The sequence below is a fragment of the Gymnogyps californianus genome, chromosome 3 (genome assembly GCF_018139145.2).
Source record: "Gymnogyps californianus isolate 813 chromosome 3, ASM1813914v2, whole genome shotgun sequence".
In the NCBI taxonomy this organism is placed as follows: domain Eukaryota; kingdom Metazoa; phylum Chordata; class Aves; order Accipitriformes; family Cathartidae; genus Gymnogyps; species Gymnogyps californianus.
In genome coordinates this window covers 120,120,499-120,143,304 of record NC_059473.1, presented here as the reverse complement: position 1 = coordinate 120,143,304, position 22,806 = coordinate 120,120,499, and the positions used below count along the sequence as shown (strand labels likewise).

At 40.8% G+C, this 22,806-nt stretch overlaps 1 protein-coding gene across 1 annotated transcript in view; it reads right to left on the bottom strand.

Annotated features, from left to right (window-relative positions):
* Positions 1–22,806, bottom strand: part of FKBP1B (FKBP prolyl isomerase 1B) — a 48,779-nt gene that overhangs the window by 23,006 nt on the left and 2,967 nt on the right. The window lies entirely within an intron of this gene.

The following is a 22,806-nucleotide window of genomic DNA, read 5'->3' as shown; positions in this document are numbered from 1 at the left end:
AGGTGTTGACTCTTGTGCTCCATGCCCTGAATGCTCTCTTTCTCTCTGAGCATCTCTCCGAGGCCACCTCCCTCTATAAGCGTCTCTCCTCAACACCCAAACATGTCCTAACATTACAGAAAAATGAGTTATTAAATGATTTGGCTGAGAGATGTCTCTTACTTTATTTACCTTTGAAAATAGAAAGTAAATATAGTAGTAAAATATATGTGTGTATCCGACTGTGTCCTGTCCTGCTCTGTTCTTTGTTGTTCACCTTCCTTGTTGTTCTCATTCCCTGGGAATGAGAGTTGCTCTTAATCTGTTTTTTGCACAGTTAAGCACCATGGAGCTCTTGAATGATGCTATGATATGAACATAATCAAATTCTCTTTTCTCTGTTCCTGGAAACAATGACGATGCTATAAAAAAAATAATGGTGGGAACATCTATAGGAGGGGTTGTTTGAGAGCAGAACTTTGTCCAAAAGCACCTGCATTGAAAGCAACCAAAGGATCATTAAAATGGTTGTTTAGTTGTGATGGCTAGCTAGCTCATTCCTTACTTTTCCAGAGCTGAACTTGTCACTCCACCCTTAAAATTGCCGTGGATAAATTTGATCTGAAGATCTCCCCAGTTTTGCCTTCCTGAATATTTATGTCTGAAGCCCGAGAACTGCCACTGGTTGATCACTGCAGGATAGATCTTTAGCAAAAAGGACCTTGAATGAATAGCCACATCCTGTAGCATCTGATTACAGGGGTTTAATTGCATTATTTTCCGCCATTTAAAAAGCAATTATTCCCCTTCTTCCTACACACCCATGTTTACTAGAATAACTGGAAACAGAGTCAGAGGTGCATGGAAAAACACAGACATTTTCTGAAAAAGCAGTTACATAATAAAGAATTAAACACATCTCTTCAGTGGGAGGTTAAATAATGAAGTAGCTTCTGTTTCTCAGTCACCTTGAGCTTTAATACAGGAGTCCTGACGTCCAATGCATGCCAGGGTGTGCAAATGAGTAATTTTCTATTTACCTTTTCTCCTAAGAAAATAAAATCAATAATGTAACCCCACAAACCTCGCAAATTGCAGCAACATGCAGCCTTCAAGAGGCAGAGAAACATTCTTCCTACGTAGTTCTAAGAAGACCCATAAAGCACGCACAACCCTGTGTCCCCATAGAGAAAACACTGTTTACCTTGTGTGACTCTCGCATTACATTACAGAGTACCAGGAGGGTGTTCCTTGCGACTGCTGTACAGTGCCCATTAAATTCCCTGTTTTCTCTCTGTCTGGCCCCTACATGCAAGAAATTAGACGGGCATGTCCTGACCATCCGCAGAAGCTAAATCATGCATTGGACATTCTTGTCATCAGGCTCTCGGTCTATTTACTCTTACCCCAAAGTAAGAGTAAATACAAGAAGTGATGAACTGCCCAGTGAGGCCAGTAGCAAGCTCTGTGGTTGGCTCCAGAGCCACACTTAGATTTGCAAAAGTTGAGCAAATGCTCTGATACGCAGCCTGGATGCTGCTCCATGAGCGTTCTACGTGGTGGCATCAGGAAGCAGCTCCCAAACGCTGCATGCGTGTGTGGCATTGCTACTGCCAAGACAAATATAATCGTTCTCAGTCTAATCCTAAAAGTTTTCATTCTTTGCCTTCTGTTTTGAGGTCTGTTTCTGTTCCCCGGTCAGAAATCTCTAAGCAGGAGCTGACCTGTCTGATCCCAGCTGGGGTCTGAGCCAACGTGGATTATCACCAGTGGAGAGCTACAAAATCATGGCTGGGGCATGTCGAGGTCATGGATGTTTCCTCAGCTGAAATTGCTCTCTCGCTCTCTCTCCTTCGTACCCGTGTATCTTCGACCTAACTTTCCAGCTTAGAGAGCTGGCTATGCTCTGAGACTATGGGTATTTCCACATTGCATGCCGGGGTCATCCAAAGGCTGCCCTCTGGATCAGACTTACTCTATATTCAGACAGCGGAGCTCCAAGTGCAACCCCAGGCACAGCCCAAGGGACCCGACGTCTAAGCCTGTCTGGCAGTTTAATATTCTGCCAGGCACCTTAGCACACCCGAACGGGCAGTCTGTAGAGTGCCTGCAGGGCAAGCCTGTGATCAGAAGCTGTGGCTCACACAACCATCCCGCTCCCAGCCCTTGTCAGCTGTAATGTAGACATGGCCTGGGGTGATGTTCAAGAACGAGAACGTGCTTGTCTCCAACACAGCAGATCCTCTTGAGCTAGAGGCTGAACGTGCCACGTCTCCTAAGCTTGTGAATCACACACATATACGTAATAAAAGGCAGTCAAAATCTTTATTAAATAAACTAATAAGTACTTAAAATTGCAAGCCAAATGGGACCAATCTTCATTTAATGTGGCCAGAAATGTTTTATACTCCCCTGTCTCTATGACTCATAACATCAAAAGCCCAGTAAAAGCCGAAAAACACTCAGTGTCTGCTATAGAGCAGCACACAATTTTCTTTTAACTGCAAATGTATACAAAATGCAGTATGTATTAATCAGATTTAAAATGTCATGCCTACCAGGATAGAAGAATGTAATATCTGCTCTCTCACACACTTCCTATCATATAAAAACATTGGTTGAAGATACAAGTTTCTCTCAATACCTCTGCAATGCTCACATCATATATATCAACACATTCATGCCAGAAAACACGCCACTAGCTACAAATGGCACAGTTTTTGCATGTAAACACAACATAAAGGGCAGATATTTGAAGACAATTAGGTGTCTAAAGATGCAGTAGTCATACTGTGGGCATTTCAAATGCATCTGGGCATCTAACTTTTTGATTTCAACTGAATTATTTTAAAACCTTTTCAACTCTAAGTATTTTCTTAAGTTTTCCCCAGACACAAAGTGTAACTATCACAAAGTTACAGTAATTACCATCACTCCAAAGCCTAAACATCTAATTTAAAAAGTTCAACTTCCTAAGCTGCAATGCTGTATGAAAACATGTATGACATTTATCACTTAAAAAAACCCCAACTCATAAAAATGAGGAAATGGACAGGCAAGAACATTGCAAAGTTTATCATGTCCACATAGTACAAAACATGTATTTTTATTATCTGGTATGAAGAACACACACTGCATCACAGCAGGCAGCCATAATTCTGATCTGATGACATTTAAAGTATTGTTCTTCTCAACTTTGGTGTGTATGTATTTTAAGAAATACTGGGTAGTGGAAAATATCAGTTAATAGGTGTATTAATAAATCATTTATCATTATTCATGCTTACATTTTGATAGAGTATTCATAAATACTAATTCTGAGTCAGCTTTGACCTGGCAATTCCCACGGAACAGACTGAGGTCCCACTTGGCTGAACTTGCTCACAAGGTACATCCATCATTTTAAACCTAAATTTATTTCTGCCCTTGTCAACCTGCTATCTCATTATCTCACTATTCACTGACAAAAGAAATGATGAATCATGAACATTGGGGTACAGGGAACCAAATACACTCAGTAAAATTAACCTCATTATGTCAGTTGTGCATAGCATGATGAAACCCTCTGGTGGGACCTCTCGGGGTTACTGTAACACAAGTGAAGAATAGTTGCGTTGTGTTGAAAATAATGATGAATATATACTTCAAGAATAAAATTCACATCATGACTGGTGCATGGCAAAATCAGGGCTACACATGGATTTGCATTTGAGAGTTATTGCTGTGTGATGCTCACAGAGAAGAGAATTCTAATGTCTTTCACAAAGGTTTTGTTGTGTATTTGGTTTGATCACTAGGCAATTCCCTCCAGAAAATACACAAAGTAGGTATCATTTTCTACTTAAAACAGAACAAAACTATTACTAAATCAAGTGAAAAGTCTTACATCCACACCATCTATGGGATAAGGGTGTATTTTACCAAAATACAGGCTGCGAGGCTATCCCTGCATCTATTATTTCGTGTAATATCTATGAGACAGGCCTACGTTGGGAAAGACATCAAGGTGCTCAGCATCGTCATGCACAGACCGCACCACTTGCCACTTGCACTGCCCGAGGATGTGCAGGCAATCCCAGGCTCCTGGTGTGTCCGCACAGCCCCCAGCCATGTTGTGGCTCCATCTACCTCTGCCTGCACCTTTCAGTGTAGCCGTACCACAGGTCTTCCAGTAGCCCCAGGATTTGTCCCCAAACCACCTCCAGTGTTAGCAGGACTTTAAAATCAAGGTGAACTTCTGTGCTAGGTACACATCATATTTTTAGACGGGATCATTTTATTTTACAGTCACTTTCTAGAGAATTTTACCATGTGCTTTCCAGTGTGGCTGTTTTTATTTTTACCATACACAGATGTCCTTGAGGTATGCTTAAAGCACAAACTGTGAACGCTGTTTGTCAACGTAGGGTTTTCTTGTAACGCAATACAGTTCTGATGCGCGTGCAACATACAGAACTGCACAACCGCGCGCCCTGTGAGTGGGAGCATGCAGCAGAACGAGAGTCAAGTAGTCCTGCTGCAAAACAGGGCAGAGCTGAAGGTGGGACAGGGCTTCAAATGGCCAACCTTAGCTCCTGAAAATAGCCGCTGCAGAAACTTGCTTTGCCCGTACTAAATTGATAATGCAGGGTTTTCCAGAATACTCAGTCAAATAAAGTTTTTAGAGAAAAGCAAACTAGTGGGATGTCAGTTAAATGAGACACGATGACTGCAAGGGGATTTATGCAAACAGCTTTTGTTACCCTGAACAGCATGCTGGCTTGTCAATCTGAGCTGCAAATATTTCTGTGCATTGCAGATGACGACGGAAAGCCTCCCTTCTCGTAGACACTGCTGTCTTCTGCTAGGGATTTCTAATACTCACCTATTTTTATAGAAAGAGCTATTACACCTATCTGGTCAGATTCACAGCACAGATCAAAAGTTTCTGCCCAGTAATCTCACATCAAAGACATACCTTGAAGTCCAATACCCATCTGTTTTAATGCAACTATTTTGTTTTTCATATACAATAAGCACTATCTACTAAAAATGATATCAACCAAAGCGGTGTAAAAACAGAATCAAGGCCTCTGGCTAAGTATGGAAAATGACTTTGAGTGATACGTGATATTACGTTCCACAATTGATTAGTCATTTGTTAATCACCTTTTAATATGCTCCAATTACTTTTTAGAGAAGTGACCAGTTCTAAGGGTGCCCAGTGCAAGCTGGTAATCAGAATGCAAGTGGATATAAATGGTTCCAGAGCTCTGTACCAGCTCATTTTTTGTAATATGGAGCACCTCCTACAAAATGCTGACTGTCCTCTGATGTCAGTGAATTCCACCCATGGCAGAGCATTTATTTGACCATCATAAAACCAAAAAGTTGAAAAAGCAGATAACATTTTGATCGACTCCATTTTGTAGTTTTCTTCTGTATCTATACAGGAAAACATATCAAAGATATGGACACACGAAAAATGAAATGCAAGAGAAGAAAACTAATTGACACGATTAAACCTAGGGAAGCAAATGAGTTCAAGTTCAAACGGTGGTATTCAGGGAGTCAGACTAATTGCCATCCCAGCCCTAAAAGCTATGAATCTAGAAAGATCTGAAGCCTCCAGGATTAATCTACATGAGGAAAAGACCATTGAACGAGAATGCAACCAAAGCTTCCAAAATACATGACAAAACTATTAATTAACGCACTTATATGCCAGAAGTGATCCTTGCAATCTCTTCATCTGACTTCCTACTTTAATGCAGGCTGTAGGATTTGCACTAAATAATTCCTGCTTGAATTAGAGCTGATTTAAAGATTTCTTGGGGCAATGAACTGACTGCAATTATTGATTGGTGTTCAATTATAAATCAGTATTTCCAGTTCAAATGTATTCCTTATTTTAAGGTGAACTTGTAAAATTTCACTTTCCAGCTATGATATCTTAATGTATCTTGGTGAACTAATAGAACAATTCAGTTGTCCTATCAATTTTTTGTTCCCCATATAAGTACCAAACCATCCCTTAATCTCTTCTGAATAAATTAAGCATTTTATGTTCAGGAAGGTTTCCCAGCACTTCTACCACCCTCATGTCTCTTTCCAGCATTGTAGACTACAAAACTGAGCACACAATTTTTGAAACAGCCATAGTAGCGTGAGGACCCTGGACCTCCTCCCTTTTCCTCAGTGCTCCTGTTTATATATTCATGGATTGCAGTCAGCTTTTTGGCTAAAGAACAGCTCCGGAGCTTGTGTTCGTTTGATAATCAACCACCACTCCCCAAGCCTTTTTCAAAATTACTGCTTCGCATGACAAAGTCCTCTTATCTGTAAGCACAGGCTTCATTCTTTGTTCTTCCACCTACGACTTTTTGTAAAGGGTTTTCTAGAAACTGAAATGTATTATTGACTTGTGACCATTTTACATAGTGATCCCTATTACTCTGCATCAATGACCTATGGGATGAGACCCTTTATTTAGGATATATTTGTTAATTTTTATCACCTTGATATCTTTCTCCACTGATAAAAATGTCACTTACAGTGGAGCTAACACCAGTCCATTTTAAGGCCTACTGGGAAGTCCTCTACTCAACAAGCCAATTTTATATCCACTGGCATGTTTATTTTGTATCTTTTTTAGTTTCTTATTGAAAGTATCATGAATTCCTTGCAGATCATGATGGAAAACCTTATGATCCTCTGGAAACGTTGTCCAGTCATCCATATACCTACTCCTGGGGAGCCAGCTTGACAACATTTGCTATCCATAGCCCCAAAATTGCCTGTCAGTGTTTAAGAGGCATTTGGACAATGCCCTTAATAACATGCTTTTAACTTTTGGTCAGCCCTGAAGTAGTCAGGCAGTTGGACTCGATGATTGTTGTAGGTCCCTTCCAACTGAAATAGTCTATTCTATTTCTATTCTATTCTGTTCTATTCTATCTTATTCTATTCTGTTCTATACTATCCTATCCAAAATCAGAATTTTGCCACTATTACTGACCAAAAACACAGATGAGAAAGATCAGCTGAATGAAGTACGATATAACATAATAAATTTCAGAACTGCCAATACTGAGTAAAAACAAGAATCAGAATTTATTTTAAAATGTTTTGAATACTAAAAAAAACCCACTCGCTTTGACCTGAAGTTTTTAATGTTATAATCTAAGATCTTTATACTTCAAGAGTACATGCACACACATACACCTGTATTAAAGATGTCTTACTCAAGTAAATCCAAGAGCAGGAAAACAAATTGTAAAAATCCACACTAATCTACCTTAAATATATAAATGCTGATCCCACATTTAAGCTAATACAATATTCTGTTGTACAGGATACACACCACAGTTTAAAAATATTTGGTATGCTGATTTCATTTTTTTCTAAGTTGTCTTCCCAGCTCTTTGGCAAACAGCGGGTAGAAGACCATGCATGAGTTGTGGCTTCTCACTATAAAAAGGTCCTAAGTATCTCCTTCATACGCAGGGGCAGTCATCGAGTCCATCCTCACTTGGCTCACCCAAAAGAAGCATTTCTAAATTAGCAAACACTGCTTCATGAGGAGCAGTAAAAGAAAGGTTCAGCAAAACAGAGTTTCTTGACTTTTAAATCCAAGAACAATGAAACTTTGGGGGGGGGGGGGGAAGTAGGCGGATCATCTTGTGCAGTATTGCCACTATTTCAGGGTAAGGTGGGGGTCTTTAAATACTTCCCCCTGGTAGGGCTTGTCACATCCAAGTTGTTACCATTCCTTGATCAGGAACAAATGCAGTTCCGATGAATCCTGCTCAGTGACAGGTTTACGCAAGTCATGTTCAGAAGTTACCTTGGCCAGTGACATCATTGATTTATTTTCTGATAAGAAGCTAATGATAAAGGCTTGAAATTTGCAATCGCTCAGTAGAAGGGCAACAGTACTTCCTTTAAACAAACTGATTTACACTGTATTAATAAACATATTAATAACAATAATTCTTCCCCATGTATAGAAACCTTGTCTGCCTATTCAAGGTAAAATGCTCTCATTGTGAACCATAATCTCGGCCCCGAAATCATTGTCCACCCACCCACTAAACAACTGTGCACTAAAAATGTGCTTTAGTCCAGAGATTCAAGTAGGAATTTTTTTGTCTTCTTTTTTTGGGGGGAAAAAAAGTCAAACAAATTTATTCTGAGATCACTTATATAAACAAATAACAGCACCACTAGACAGTCCCCACCACAGCAGCATTAAACATACGAAGCATGCTAAAAAGAGAAATTTGTCTCAGTACATTATTGCAATAGAGACTGAGAGTGTGCTATGGGAGGGTCCCTAAACTGTACCCTACTGGGAAGTTTGACAGGTCAGAAATGTGAGAAGGAAACAGAAATAAATATTCCCCCTCGTTCCCACAGGCAAGTCGTCTTCTCTCTTCTCTACAACCACCCTAGCACCTTGGTTCCCCACACCACTGCAAAACTCTGGACCTGCAGCAGTGCTGGATTACAAGCGTTGCTGTTGCTCTTTCCATCAGCCTGCATTTCCATCCTGTTGTCCTCTTGTCCTTCACAACCACTTCTTCCCTCCTTCCCCAACTTGTTTTTCATTCATGTCAGATTTTCAGCCCAGTTCACAGTGTAGCCACTGCACCATTTCTATGCACAGGACGGAGTGGTGCAAAGGCAGGAGGAAATAGCTGGGGACGTTCCTGCACCCCCTGTTTCAGCCCTACCTATTCACATCGTAGCACCTTTGGTGCCTATGACGAGCAAGTTATGCTGCAGAACAAGAAACATTTTCAAATGCGGGCTGCACTCACGTGTGTTGTGGTTTAACCCCAGCCAGCAACTAAGCACCACGCAGCCGCTCACCCCTGCCCGCTCCCAGTGGGATGGGGAAGGGAATCGGGAAAAAAAGTAAAACTTGTGGGTTGAGATAAGAACAGTTTAATAACTAAAGTAAAATAAAATATAATACTAACAGTAATAATAATAAAGATATAATAATAATAATAATAGTAATGAAAATGAATATAACAAAAAAAAAGAGAGGGAAATAAAACCCAAGAAAAGACAAGTGATGCACAATGCAATTGCTCACCACCTGCTGACTGATGCCCGAGCAGCGATCCGCCCCTCCCGGCCAACTCCCCCCAGTTTATATACTGGGCATGACATTCTATGGTATGGAATATCCCTTTGGCTAGTTCAGGTCAGCTGCCCCAGCCATGCTCCCTCCCAGCTTCTTGCACACCTGCTTGCTGGCAGAGCATGGGAAACTGAAAAATCCTTAACTTAGGATAAACACTACTTAGCAACAACTAAAACATCAGTGTGTTGTCAACATTATTCTCACACTAAATCAAAACACACTGTACCAGCTGCTAAGAAGAAAATTAACTCTATCCCAGCCGAAACCAGGGCAATGTATTCTTTTGGATGTGTTAAAACTCTTCACTGCTTCATCCTCTGAGCATGCAATCAGAAAACAAGTCCCATCATTTAATGTATTGCTAGAACATGCTTAGAAACTGCATGACGAGTAACACTGAAAACTGTAATGAAACTTGCATATGACTAAACAAACAGACTAGAAAATTTTTCTAAGAGTCTATAACAACTTGTTGAAGTATTGAAGAAAAACTGGAAGAAGGAGGGTGGTCCTACGCGTAGTAAGAGAGTAACAGGAGAGTGGAGTGGAAGGGCACATTGGGGATATTCATTCATTGATTCATTCATGGTGCTGCCGGACAATGTCCGGTTTCTCTCGGATGGCAGGCTTCTTGACATCAAATCCAGAGAACACTTCATATTTGTCTGGCTTTTATCAGCTGACACCCTCTTGGCCTGTATTGTACATCAGTTTCTCAAGGGAAAAAGAAGAGCTAAGATAACTATTGCCCTAGTACCCCCTGCTTTTTCAACACAGCTACTTGTCCACAAAATGTACAGAGGTGTCCAAAATCTAAAGTAAATGTGGCAAGCACTCAAGACTAGGAGCTATTCTTATCTCGCTGCCCTCTATAAACACAGTGGCTAACCATGTCCCTTACTGCCTAATACAGCTGTCATCATTTAAATGCTTTGTAGTCTACAAATGGGCCAGTCCTACGGTGACAGACTGAATAATAGAGAGATCACAGGTTGTATAACTCCATTACAGTATGGAGGAATTTTGCAGTCAGTCAACATTTCTTCCCACGCTTATGCAGGGAAAAATCCCAGCCCAAGATTTCATGGCTCTTTTTCTGCAAGGCAAATCATTTCTCAGCTCTCCATCACCTCTGGCACCTGTGTTTATAGCTACGAGCTCTCTCAGGTCCAGCCTACTTTGTTTGATACCGTTTTCCCAAATGCTTTAGAAACTTTAGCATCTGACGAGGAGCTTTGAATGTGCTATGATAGCAAGTCTTAGGAAAGCACTTCAGAAATGGCTCTGCAGTTTTAGTGAATCAATGTATTGCAACCTTTAGTTACTTTATTGAAATAAAGTGAATCGTTACAATCAAATCCCCTATTATTCTTTACAGCAGAGAAGGATTGAGCCCTTAATCTGTTTACAATGCTTATATAACCAATCAAATCAGGATTGGTTAGAGAAACACAGAAAACCTAATAAAAAATGAAGCACTTCGTGATTTTCCACCATTCATCTTAATTTAAATAGTTTGTTCTCAAAAGTTAAACATTTCTGAGGTCTGGAAAAAAAGAAACAGCTCTCCCACAGAGTTGATACAGCCTATATATATAGAATATATAGGCTGGTAATGTAACAGATAAATAGATAGGGAAATATAATAGACGAGGACTTTAAAAGCACACGAATTTCTATCCCCAGCTTTATCAGAGGCTTGCTGTGTCCCCTGGACAAATCATTTCCCTTCTGAATTTCCCTGTCTTTTAAAGGGGAGTAAACAATGCTTTTCCCTTTCCAAAGGGATTTATGAATGAAGGGTGTAGCACTTTGATCAGATTCAACTTTTTAAGTTGTCCACAGGGGATAAATGATGGCAGTTCTTCATGATTCTATCAACCCTGAATTTGCATTTGACTCATAAGCGTTTAAAACTCCTACGCTCCCAGCTAGGAATCGGAATAAACGTTGAAAAGGAGATGAGCTATATAAATGGTTTCACATAGAACAAGTCTTAATGGCACAGGTAAGGATCATTTTTTAATGAGGTATTTCCATCCTGTTCCAATGCCTTTTCAACACCTCTTCATATAGTTACAGGCTCTGGATGTCCCCAGTGTTCAGACATAAAAGGTCATGACTTTTGAGTTCCAGCCAGGAAAAGGTAGGACATGACAAAAAGGGCTCAACCCACGTTAGATGATAGCCCTCAGCTGTGCTGTGCAGAAGCACTGCTGACTGACCTAAGGAAGAGCTGCGAACCTGTCCCTGCTATTTATTTGACTGAAGACAAGGTGCAAATGACAGCAGAAGAAAATTCAAATGGGAGCATAAACCAAAAGCTATTGATGGGGCTGTCTGTGCACTCCAGAAACTCCTCTGGCAGGGTGGGACAGACACAGCCATAGCTTTTCCAGAGTTGTTGCCAGCTGGCCGCTGTGGGACACGGAGGATGTGAGGAGCTAGTCACACAGGCAGTGTGACAGAGGAACATCTCCTGCTCTCATCAGTGGAGAGAGACACTTCCAGAGAGTGATCTCATGCCCAAGTCAAGGTCAGGTGTTTCAGCATGACACTGCAGAAAAGATCGTTCCTCTCCATGAATGACAGATGTCATTGAAGAAGACTTCTCCCCCATGGTTAGTCTTTGTGACTACTGTTCCAACTTGTTCCAGAAAAAAGGAGAACAGTTTCAGAATGAGAGAAGATTACATGTAATTCTGCTTTTACTCTGTAATTTAAGTGTGTGTGGACAGTGGTCAGGTATAGAGGTACTGCAAACTATGGTTGGATGCTCGTAATGTGGCTGCACATGTGTAGTAGGGTGGCCATCATGTAGCATAACTTTCAAGCGAGAAAGACAAGAAAGGGTTACAGCAGGGTCAGACAGAATAACTTCCTAATCAGAAAAAATAATTTTGCCTTACAATGAAAATGGGCAGAAACCATCTAAGACTAATTCAGATTACAACTGAAGATAAGCCTGAGCTGTAAAATTCAGATTCACAACTTCAAATACTGCCACAAATTTTGGTTAGTATACAATACTTTAGCTCAGACCAATATGACTAACCTGATGGCCTTCTACGATGGAATGACTGCATTGGTGGAAAAAGGAAGAGCAATTGATGTGATCTACCTTGACTTCTGTAAGGCCTTTGACAGGGTCCCACACAACATCCTTGTTGCTAAATTGGAGACGTATGGATTTGATGGATGGACTATTTGATGGACAAAGAATTGGCAGAATCCAGATGGCCACATCCAAAGCGATGCAGTCAATGGCTTGATGTCCAAATGGAGATCAGTAACAAGTGGGGTCCCTCAAGGGTCCATATTGGGATTGGTACTGTTCAATATCTTTATTAATGACATAGTGGGACTGAGCGCACCCTCAGCAAGTTTGCAGATGACACCAAGCCGAGTGGTGCAGTTCATCTGCTTGAGGGAAGGGATGCCATCTGGAGGGAGCTTAACAGGCCTGAGGAGTGGGTCCACACGAACCCCAGGAAGTTCGACAAGGCCAAGTGCAAGGTCCTGCACCTGGGTTGGGGCAATCTGCAGTATCAATACAGACTGGGGGATGAATGGATTGAGAGCAGCCCCATGGAGGGGACTTGAGGGTATTGGTGGATGAAAAATTGGGCATGAGCCAACAATGTGTGCTTGCAGCCCAGAAAGCCAACTGTATCCTGGGCTGCATCAAAAGAAGCATGGCCAGCAGGTTGAGGGAGGTCATTCTCCCCCTCTCCTCTGCTCTCAGGAGATTCCCACCTGGATGGAGTACTGCATTCAGTTCTGGGGTCCCCAGTACAGGAAAGACATGGACCTGTTAGAGCGGGTCCAGAGGAGGGCCACAAACATGGCCAGAGGGCTGGAACGCCTCTCCTATGATGACAGGCTGAGAGAGTTGGGGTTGTTCAGCCTGGAGAAGGCTCTGGGGAGACCTTATTGCGGCCTTTCAATACTTAAAGGGGGCTTATAAGAAAGATGGAGAGAGACTATTTACCAAGGCCTGCAGTGACAAGACGCAACAGTTTTAAACTGAAAGAGGGTAGGTTTAGATTAGATATAAAGAAGAAATTCTTCATGATGAGGGTGGTGAGACACTGCAAGAGGTTTCCCAGAGAGGTTGTGGATGCCCCATCCCTGGAAGTGTTCAAGGTCAGGTTGGATGGGGCTTTGAGCAACCTGATTTAGCGGAAGATGTCCCTGTCCATGGCAGGCAGGTGGACTTCAGGAACTTGTCCACTCTGTGACTCATTTTCTATTTGCTTTTATGTGCCCTAGATATGGCTAGATTTCACCTCCCAAAGTACAAGGCCCTCCTCTCTTCCTCGAAATCTCTGCTTATAGCATAAACAGAAATTTATCCACAGAGGAGAATGAAAATGTAAGTTCCCATAACTACAATCCCTATATAGTATTATAGTGTAATTTCCAAACAACCACTTGTTTGTTTTGTGGTTTGGTTTTGTTTCTTTTTCTAAAGCAGGGTAAAGAATTTCAACAGAAAGCTGCTACTTTTAATGTTGCAACAGTAGCAACTTCAGTGGGTTTGGAAGTAGCAAAATAGCATTATCACTTTGGTCATTTAAAACTAGACAGAACCAATGCATCAGGAAGTGTATTGTTTGTAGCAACCATAGATTGAAAAATGAACTAATTAAGTGTTAGGTCTTTTCCTCTATCCAGGAGGAAGCCACCCTTATGAAACCAAAAGTCTTCAATTTCTCACTGAGAACAGAATAAAAGAAGACAACCTTGCTAAATCAAGGTAGTTGCATCATTAAATGTGCAAAGGGAAGTGATTTAGAGCAGCAAGAGACAACTAAGAACCAATAACTATGCAGGATTAAATGGAAAAGATCTGGAAGGGGAACCCAGACTTGGGATACCATAAGCAGAGACAGAGGGAGAGCTACAAATCAAATGTGCCTCACAACCACTGCTGTAACACTGAGTTTTAGAAGACCCAGGACATTAGATGGGAGAGAAAGGACTACACTGCCTGACTGCATGGATCTGCTGCTGCCTCAGCTACGAAGATCCACTGGATCTGACTGATGACACCATGGCTACAACATTTAAGATCCCTCGCACTGAGTGATGGGCAAAGGAGTACAAACTTCTGCAGCCAGCAGCCTTGTGAAAAAAAATTAAGTAAGATTTACAATGCCCTTGAGTAACTAAAGCTAAATAATATATCTCAATTGAGAGATGTCGCTTTCAATATAAAGCCCCCTAGCAGCCCCCTGGCACTGGTTCAGCAAGACTCAGCAAAACTCATGCCAATGCCAAATCGCTGCTTCCTGCAGCAGTATGCATTTCCTCCGGGGCCGCCTGTTCAATTGCTTACCAGCACCAAAAGACGGGCACTGTATGAGCTCCTTGGCAATGGTCCTCCCCAGGGATCTCCCACGCACGTCACTGCAGCACTAGGACTAACGCACTGAGCTCTGAAGATCACAATCCTGCAGAGATCTCTGGCCACACAGCAACTGCTCGGGTAATACACCTGAAATGTGGCTGCCATGTACTCACTGCAGAGAGATGACACCGCATGTTGTCTAATTAAGAAAACATTACCCCTTCCACAAACCCTGCCTAGTTGAGTTGCCTGACTTAGGAACCATATTAAGCTCTTTATCTAATCAATAGAGAGAGAGGCATATCCAAAGGCTAACTATTTAGGTAGCCTAAGGTAACTAAGCTCTCAATTTAGATTTCTTAATTAGGTAAATACAGTGATGTCAGTTCTATTTTGTCAATAAAGGAAGACAAGCCTATCACTGGTGCCAGCTGATAGAATTTCTCATTTAGCTGATGTAGTAACCATTTGTACATTTTACACTAACAACCACTATTCACTGCACAGTTGTTTCAGCAATTCTTTGATTTTTGGGGGCATAAATTATTAGAAAACTATGTCATTCTTGTGAGCACCTGGAATTCTAATGATCAAGAATTGATGCAAACCTTTCAGGTCCTAGTCCTTAAATATATGTATGAGCTGTAAGTAGGCAGAGTGGCACACTGGGATTGTTGAAAATAAGTGCAAAGAGGACCCAGCAAAAATATTTTGTTTGAAAACAGCAATCTAATTTTCTAAAAGACGCACTGTTTTGGATCCGTTCTGAGCTTTTAAAAACTTGATGAACAGAGACTATTAGTTCTCTGGTACTTTACATAATCTGCTTTGTGAACTTTTTTTTAATATCTTGAAATCTACTTCAAGGCTTTTGTGAGGTCGGAGTAGGAGGTTTAATTATTTGCTAGCAGTTTCATTTCTATGCACAATAGGAAGGGAGCATGATGCTACAATCCTTCCGTGAAAGGAAATCCTGTAGAGGTTAGTAGGTGCTCCAAAATCAGAGCTAGCAGTCACCAAATCATTCATCATGTTTCATGCTGACAGAGAATTCTCTGTCAGGGGAGAAAGTACCCATGTATGTCATCTTGAAGAAATCTCTTTATAATCTTCTTTACTCTGCAAGAAAGAAACTCATCCTGTCTTTTTCCTAAATGAACATAAGACAGTGTTTATGTTAACAGGCAATCCTGAAGTCTTCCCTTTCTTTGCACAAAGTGTATTAGCAGCTGTCCAAATAACACCTCAATGCCATGGGGACCACCTTTAAGGGGAGAGACTTCCAATTCTTAGTCAAACCATCACTTCTCAGCTGAGGTTGCCAATAAGAGTGCTGTTGGATAATTTCAAGCTCCTTTTCTGTTTCACTTATCCACATTAAATAGCATCTAATACCACAAGTAATTTCAGTGAAACCGATAGGCACAGTACACAGCAACACAGTGTTCAGTGCAAAGGAGGAGCAACTGGGAAACTTGAGGCTACAGTTTGTTACGCTGATCCTTTTCCATCAGGCAACAATCTGGTATGTTCAATTTAAACTCACTAATTCAGCCGCTGAAGCTGCTACGTTTTTTCTTACAAATCTCTGAACCTTTTTTATTCATCAAATCATTTTTTCACATCAATAGCCTCTTCTTACAGCGAGTCTCATGGTACTTGCAAACATTAATTTCATGACAATTTTGAGAGGCACAGCCCCCTTTTCTGTCAAATTTAAAAAATGAAAGAGCAAGTAATATACCTGAAATCAGTCACTAAGCTGGCAGCAAAATGCGTAGGAGAAATCTCTTCTCCTCGAACTTTTGCTTCTGGACCCTGATCACTATCTATCAGGCTGAAGTCGCCACTAAAATATTTCCAGAGGTAACCAATCTACAATAAATAAGCAAAGATGAGAATTTTACTCCTTTTATCGAGAGAGTTTTAAGACTTGCAAATCATTTCTGAGGGGCAGCAAAAGACCACGTTCTTCACTGAGGACTAAAACTACTTTTTGCAGTTACGATTCACCAAGAAAAAGGATGCTTGTATGTGCTTAGCTGCCACCAAGTTCTCTGCAGAAGTAAAAGGCTTTCATCCTTTCAAACCAGGGCAATTTGAAGAGATTAAGTAAAAAAATACAGAAAATTGGCAGGCCCCAAAAGATGGACAGACATCACACTCTCCTGGTATAATATATCTTGGGAACATGCTCAATAAAACAATTAAGTTCTTTCTAGCTAAGCAAGATTTAGCTGGCTATAATTCAAGGCTCAATTATAATGTCTGTTACAATACAATTCTTATTAATGATAACTCTAATTGCAGTGTTCACTATCCTCTTCCAAATCCAGCTAGACAGCTTCCTGGAGACAAAGAATTTTGATTAAATTCCTTACTTAGTTCAATTTTCCTCTCAGATACACATGCACAGCTCCCACTGAAGTGGTATAGATGTTTCTGAAAGCGGGCCCAGAGAAATAACATACTCCTGTACTCACCTGGCACAAAGTGCTTTCACACGAAGCTAATGTACATTCAGTCATGCAGAAACTGAGGCTCATAGACAAATACGACACTCTGTAAAGTTATTCTGAATTTACGTTAGTCTTTTTGAGAGTATGTCAGTATAGACAAATCTCCGGCTATTACTATATATGCTTAAGACTGGGTTGATTCTGATCCAAGAAAAATAGGCAGATCTGTTCTCTTTCTGGCAAGAATTATTTCAAGGGAATTGCATTATATTTGTATTGTGTTAAATGGGAAATGCTTTTTTTAATCATGATAAATCAAGTATATTCTATAAATTACTGTTAATCTGCATCTGTCCAATATGCTTTTGTTATTAAAAAAAGGTAAAAAAAAAAAAAAAAAAGAGGCTTTCAACTTCACAGACACAACCATAACTCTCAACGCTACACCACTGCCAAAGCTAAAGAAACAATATAAAGTAATTTTGGTAATATACAGGAAAGATGATGATACGAGTTTGTCCTCAGATCACTAGGAAAAGAACAATTAATCACTTGTTCTGCTTTAAATAAAAGCCTGCTTCCTAAAATGGAATGAATTAGTACAGCTCAGCTGAAATAAATGGAGTAGTATTCATTTATTTCAATAGGGAATTTCACTTTAAGCATTTAAAAAAAAATAAAAAATCAACTTCTCAGTAGTGAAATATTGAAGTGGAGAGGGAGGTGCTGATCTCTTCTCCCTGGGATCCAGTGACAGGATGCGTGGGAACGGTTCAAAGCTGTGCCGGGGGAGGTCTAGACCGGACATTAGGAAGCATTTCTTTACTGAGAGGGTGGTCAAACACTGGAACAGGCTTCCTAGAGAAGTGGTCAATGCCCCGAGCCTGCCAGTGTTTAAGAGGCATTTGGACAATGCCCTTAATAACATGCTTTAACTTTTGGTCAGCCCTGACTTGGTCAGGCAGTTGGACTAGATTATTGTTGTAGGTCTCTTCCAACTGAAATATTCTATTCTGTTCTATTCATTCAAAATGTATTTGGTGCAATTTTGTGGCCATTGCCCCAGCCTAAAAAGTCTACGGAAAATCTTCTCTGATAGAAGTCCAGTTTAATAAGTAATTAATGATTTAATGTGCCTTTATAGTCTCACTCAAACAAGTCTGTTCCAGCACACTACAAATACTGAACATCATCAGTTCCTTAAAAAGGGTAATTGTATTATTATCACAGATCTACAGGTGGCCAAGAAGAAAGATGAAGAGGTTAAGAATTCAGCTCTGCCACAAGCCACATGGGACAACACAAGAGAATGTCAGCTCCTAATAACTTGGGAAAAAAGCTGCCCTCTCACTATTAAGAGCAGATTTGGGACCAGTATGCACGAAGCTTGTTTGAGGGCACAGCGTCATCCAGCAGAAGGGCCATGAATGGGATTCAGCTTCCCAGAGTGCAGGTTTTATCCCACAGTCTCTAGACAGAGCATTCACAACCTCAGCAAAGGTTTTGTTTAGGGGCATTTCTAACTGAAAGTCACATTTTGTATCACCTTCATAAATCTTTGAAAATTGTGCACTGCTAATTCCCATTGCCAGAGTGAACAAATTTAAATCACAGGAAACAAAACTGCAGAAAGTGCCTCAATTCTGTTGATACACTCCAGGACTAACGACACTGTAATTTGTTTACTTGTATTACTATTAGTACTACAATGTAACCTGAAGACCCAGTCAAGATTAGGACGCCATTACGTTAGGCATGAAGAAGGAGGCAGTTTATATCTCAAATTGCTTGCAATCTATCTACACGAGGCAGACAAAGTACAACTATCATTTTGCAGATGGAAAACAGAAGGAGTAAGCAGATTGCCAAAGGCTTTCAGAAGCTTGCTCAATGAAATCTCTGACAAAAACATGACATAAACCATTGCTGCTGGAAATGCATTTTGGTGCCCATGCACCTTATCTATTAATCTCATTACTTTAATATTGTGCCAGGTAACTTTTGAGACACAACATAGATGCTGGATGATAAGAAGAAATTATTATATTTGTTATATTTCTTAACAAAGACAAAACATACGGGAATCTGACCACATTCTTCTGTCATATACTAAGATCCGGACTCGGTTTCATGTTCTATCACAGTCCTCCTATCTAATCTTTTGCAATGATCTGGAGCATCTATTTGTGTACTTAACCCAGGCTGTGCAAAGCTGAAAAATTAGCAGGTGATTTGCAGTACCAAAGTTAGGCACTAAGGTGTCTTATGTAGTCAGAAAGGGCAATTAGGTACTTCTGAAGGATAATCCAAAAATCCTGCTCTAATTGTAAAGCAGCCAAGAACCACTCCTTAGGAAAAAAAAAAAAAAAGGAAGAAAAAGATTTGCTTAAACTAAGAGGTTCCTTCTAAACTGTTCCCTAGTGAGGTTGCACCTTAACTCCTGCTGCCACTGGAACTTAGGTCTGTCCATTAAGGCATCACAATGCATTTGGGAATCAGACCACAAAGTCTGCTCCTGAGATTATGCATCTAGTTGAACAAGGAGAGAAAGAGGCAAAGCTGCCACATATAACAGCCTAATAGCTGGAGCGCTGACAGCAGAAGTGTAAAACTCGATCACAGTTCTCCTTCATCTTGAGGAAATTCCAGTTCTCACTTCCCACTTCTCCGGAACGTGTAGGGTCGTCAGACTAGAAACTACCCTGCTGAATCCCTACCTTGGCGATGCATGAATCATAAGATCCTGGAGGATGAGCACACAGGACTCTGCCAGATATCTAGGGTACCAGTCTTTGGTCCTCTCTGGACTTTTTCTGCATGGACTGCCAGGACAACTCATGCAGACAGCTTGCTCCTAAAAACCTTTTTCCCAAAGATGCTTCAGAAGCAAGCTACAGGCCTTTTACTGCTGTAGTGCCAGCAGTCCCCTCCTGTCCATGCTCTCTGCCATCACTCCCCATCACATGGTAAATGCACATCTATGAGACTCCTGGAGAGGGAAGGCAAGACGGGGAAGTAAGACAAAATAGAGCCCACAGCCCATTCCTCATTTGAGTCTCCTTAAAAATTCATAACTTGCTCTGGCAGAAGCAAGCGCCTTCTAGTCTCCTCCTCCTCGCTGGAAACTCTCGAGGCATGAATAATTAGTGGACAGGCAATGTTTTTTCTACTCATGCGCAAAAAACCTAGCTCTTCAGGGAATCACGGAACCAACCATGTTTGTGCTAAAGAGCTGTATCACCACATAGCGCGTGCGTTGGTATGAGAGCGGAAGGGCCACTGCAAGAAGTTACGTGGCCTACTAAGCTGTCAAGACTAGGCACCACCATATGGGAAAATCATTGGATAAAAAAAACAAAAAGTACAAAATTAATCCCTGAAAACAGGGACTGGAATACAACTCCTTCAACTCTCCTGCATGAGTGCCTGAACCAATTACTCACTCTCTTGCCTGCTCCTTTTCTTGCCCGCTCCTTTTCTTGTCCATGGCTCTTGCATTCTTCACTGCTGAATGTCCCATGCTAAACTGGAGGGAGCAGGAAATTTCAGCTTTCTCCTCCCCAAGAATGTAATGGTTGCAGTTAAGGATGTGGCAAATAGAGCTATGACCCTCTTCTGTTGGAAAAAGCAACTGAGCATAGGTTTGCCATGTCCGAAACAATTGTTCGGTTATTATATAAAGTAGGCTCCCACAGGCCGTGTTTTTGACTGCAAGTGGCTGTCTCTGCTGTGCTTGATGCTGGATTCAGAGCTGTGCTTAGAGCACTCCAGTGAGGTTAGGCTTTTCTGGGGATCCCAATGATCTCCAGGTCATGGTGGAGTCCAGTCAGTGCACAGTTCCCTCACTTCCCAGACTACAACGCCTCCCTGCAGGTATCCGTGCCTACCTCCGGAGTGACACGTAAGCTGAACATGGAGGCAACTTGTGAGCTTTACATGCTCCCAATATTAAGCAGGTCTGGAAAGCAGGATTTCTGGATGATTTCCTTGCACCTAGGTGTCTTAATTTTTCCTAACTCTCATTTTAGGTGACAGGACAGATGTTCTGGATATCTCTGCGGACATCTCTGTAACTTAGCTACCCACTTCCTAAAGCAGAACTCACAGGAGTGTGGTGAGGATAAGCATTAAGTACAGTGAGGCCTAATAAGATCATATAAATAAGACAGAGATCATTTCAAGATGAATCCCAGACATATCCGGAATCACATCAGTATAAAAAGAAGTTATATGGTATTCAGATAAAATAGTTTTAAATTAAAACTTGACATTCATATGTCATCTTTCCCACATGCTTTACAGACCACTGGAAGAAAACACTTTATCCACTAACCATGGGCTCCCTTTAAAAATATTACCATCAAAGACTGCTTAGACATTGCAACAGCACTGGAACTGAGGCGATGAGCTTTTTCTGATATCTGTTCTAATCTGGGAGTTAGAGAGGTTGCATAGCACCAATAGCAAGATATACGGAGGAAGCACAGTTTATGCTGGAGATTGATTTAATGAGTTTTCATAAAGTCTTCTATGTCAAAGCCAGCTTATGATAGCCTCATCTAAGACGGTATCTAATATCAATAAGAGTATGCGGCATCTTGTTATCTTTCCACATTTACCATTCACACTCTCTCTGAAGTTATCCAGCAAAATTGTGCTTTGTGGGAGCCACCAGCCTCAAATTTTCTTGCCTATTTCAGTTGTGACATTTAAATTTATCTCAAACTAACCGGGGGTGGGAGGTGACAATTTTATTGCATAAAAACTTTTGAAGTTTGGACCGGAACAGAACCATATCTTTCAGCATCTTCACAAAAATAGTTTTAAAACATCTATTTTCAGATGTAAGTTACAGAGGAATGTCTGTAAGAGCTGAGACTGACATGGGAGACCCATGTGTTTAACTTCTAATTCAAACTAGAAATCCTCATCAGATCAAAATACTCTGAATATACAAACGTATAGCAGCTTAAACCCAGACATCCTATATCCCAAGCCAGCGCATTAACTCCCACATAACCTTCTGAAGAGTGATATTATTGAATCTATATCAAAAAGCTTTTTGAAAATACAAATAGGTTTACTTCATCAGTTATATTTACTGGAAAATGTTCCCACCTTGCTCCAGCTGTAAGCTACAGAAGCAAGTACAAAACTGAAAGAAAGCAACAGTTACCAGTGAGAACTTTCCTATAATACTGAACACTAGAGGAAAACATTACCTTGGAGATCTAGGCTGTCAATCCCCACATCACCTACGTTTTGCCTTCTTAAGGAAAAGACCACATAAAATGGCAGCTCTTGATGTGAACTTCCCAGCTGGGGACTCAGACTGCAGAGGCCTCTGCATTCTTTTGACAATTTACATAACTATGTACAAAACATAACATTACAAACTGATTTAAAGGACATTTTCCCTCCACGCAAAGGTGCAGCGTAAACAGCTCCATTAACCAACTTGCCACTTAAGATTCATACAAGTCCATAAAGTAGGTGTTAAATAGACCTTGTATTGATCTCTTCAATCTGGAATGAATTTTACTGGCAATACATAGACACATGCTTCTAAGATGTATACAATCATTAATTGTCTGTATGGAGATCAGAGGCTGGAAAAATATGAACCCAGCATTTTCACTGTTTCATGCTTGATTTCATTAGCTAGTATAATGGCTTAAAGAATCAGATTCAGAGCTTCATCTGTTAACCTCTCACCACTGAACGCTACACTTGGCAAATCTACAAGCATGCACATCTAGATACTCTAGCCTGAACTGTTCAGCTAGAAGTGAAATATTCAGGAAACCCATCAGAATATAATCAAATGGATTATGAGTGACAGAACAAAGCAAAGAATACAGCAAACACATTTGAAGTGGCAA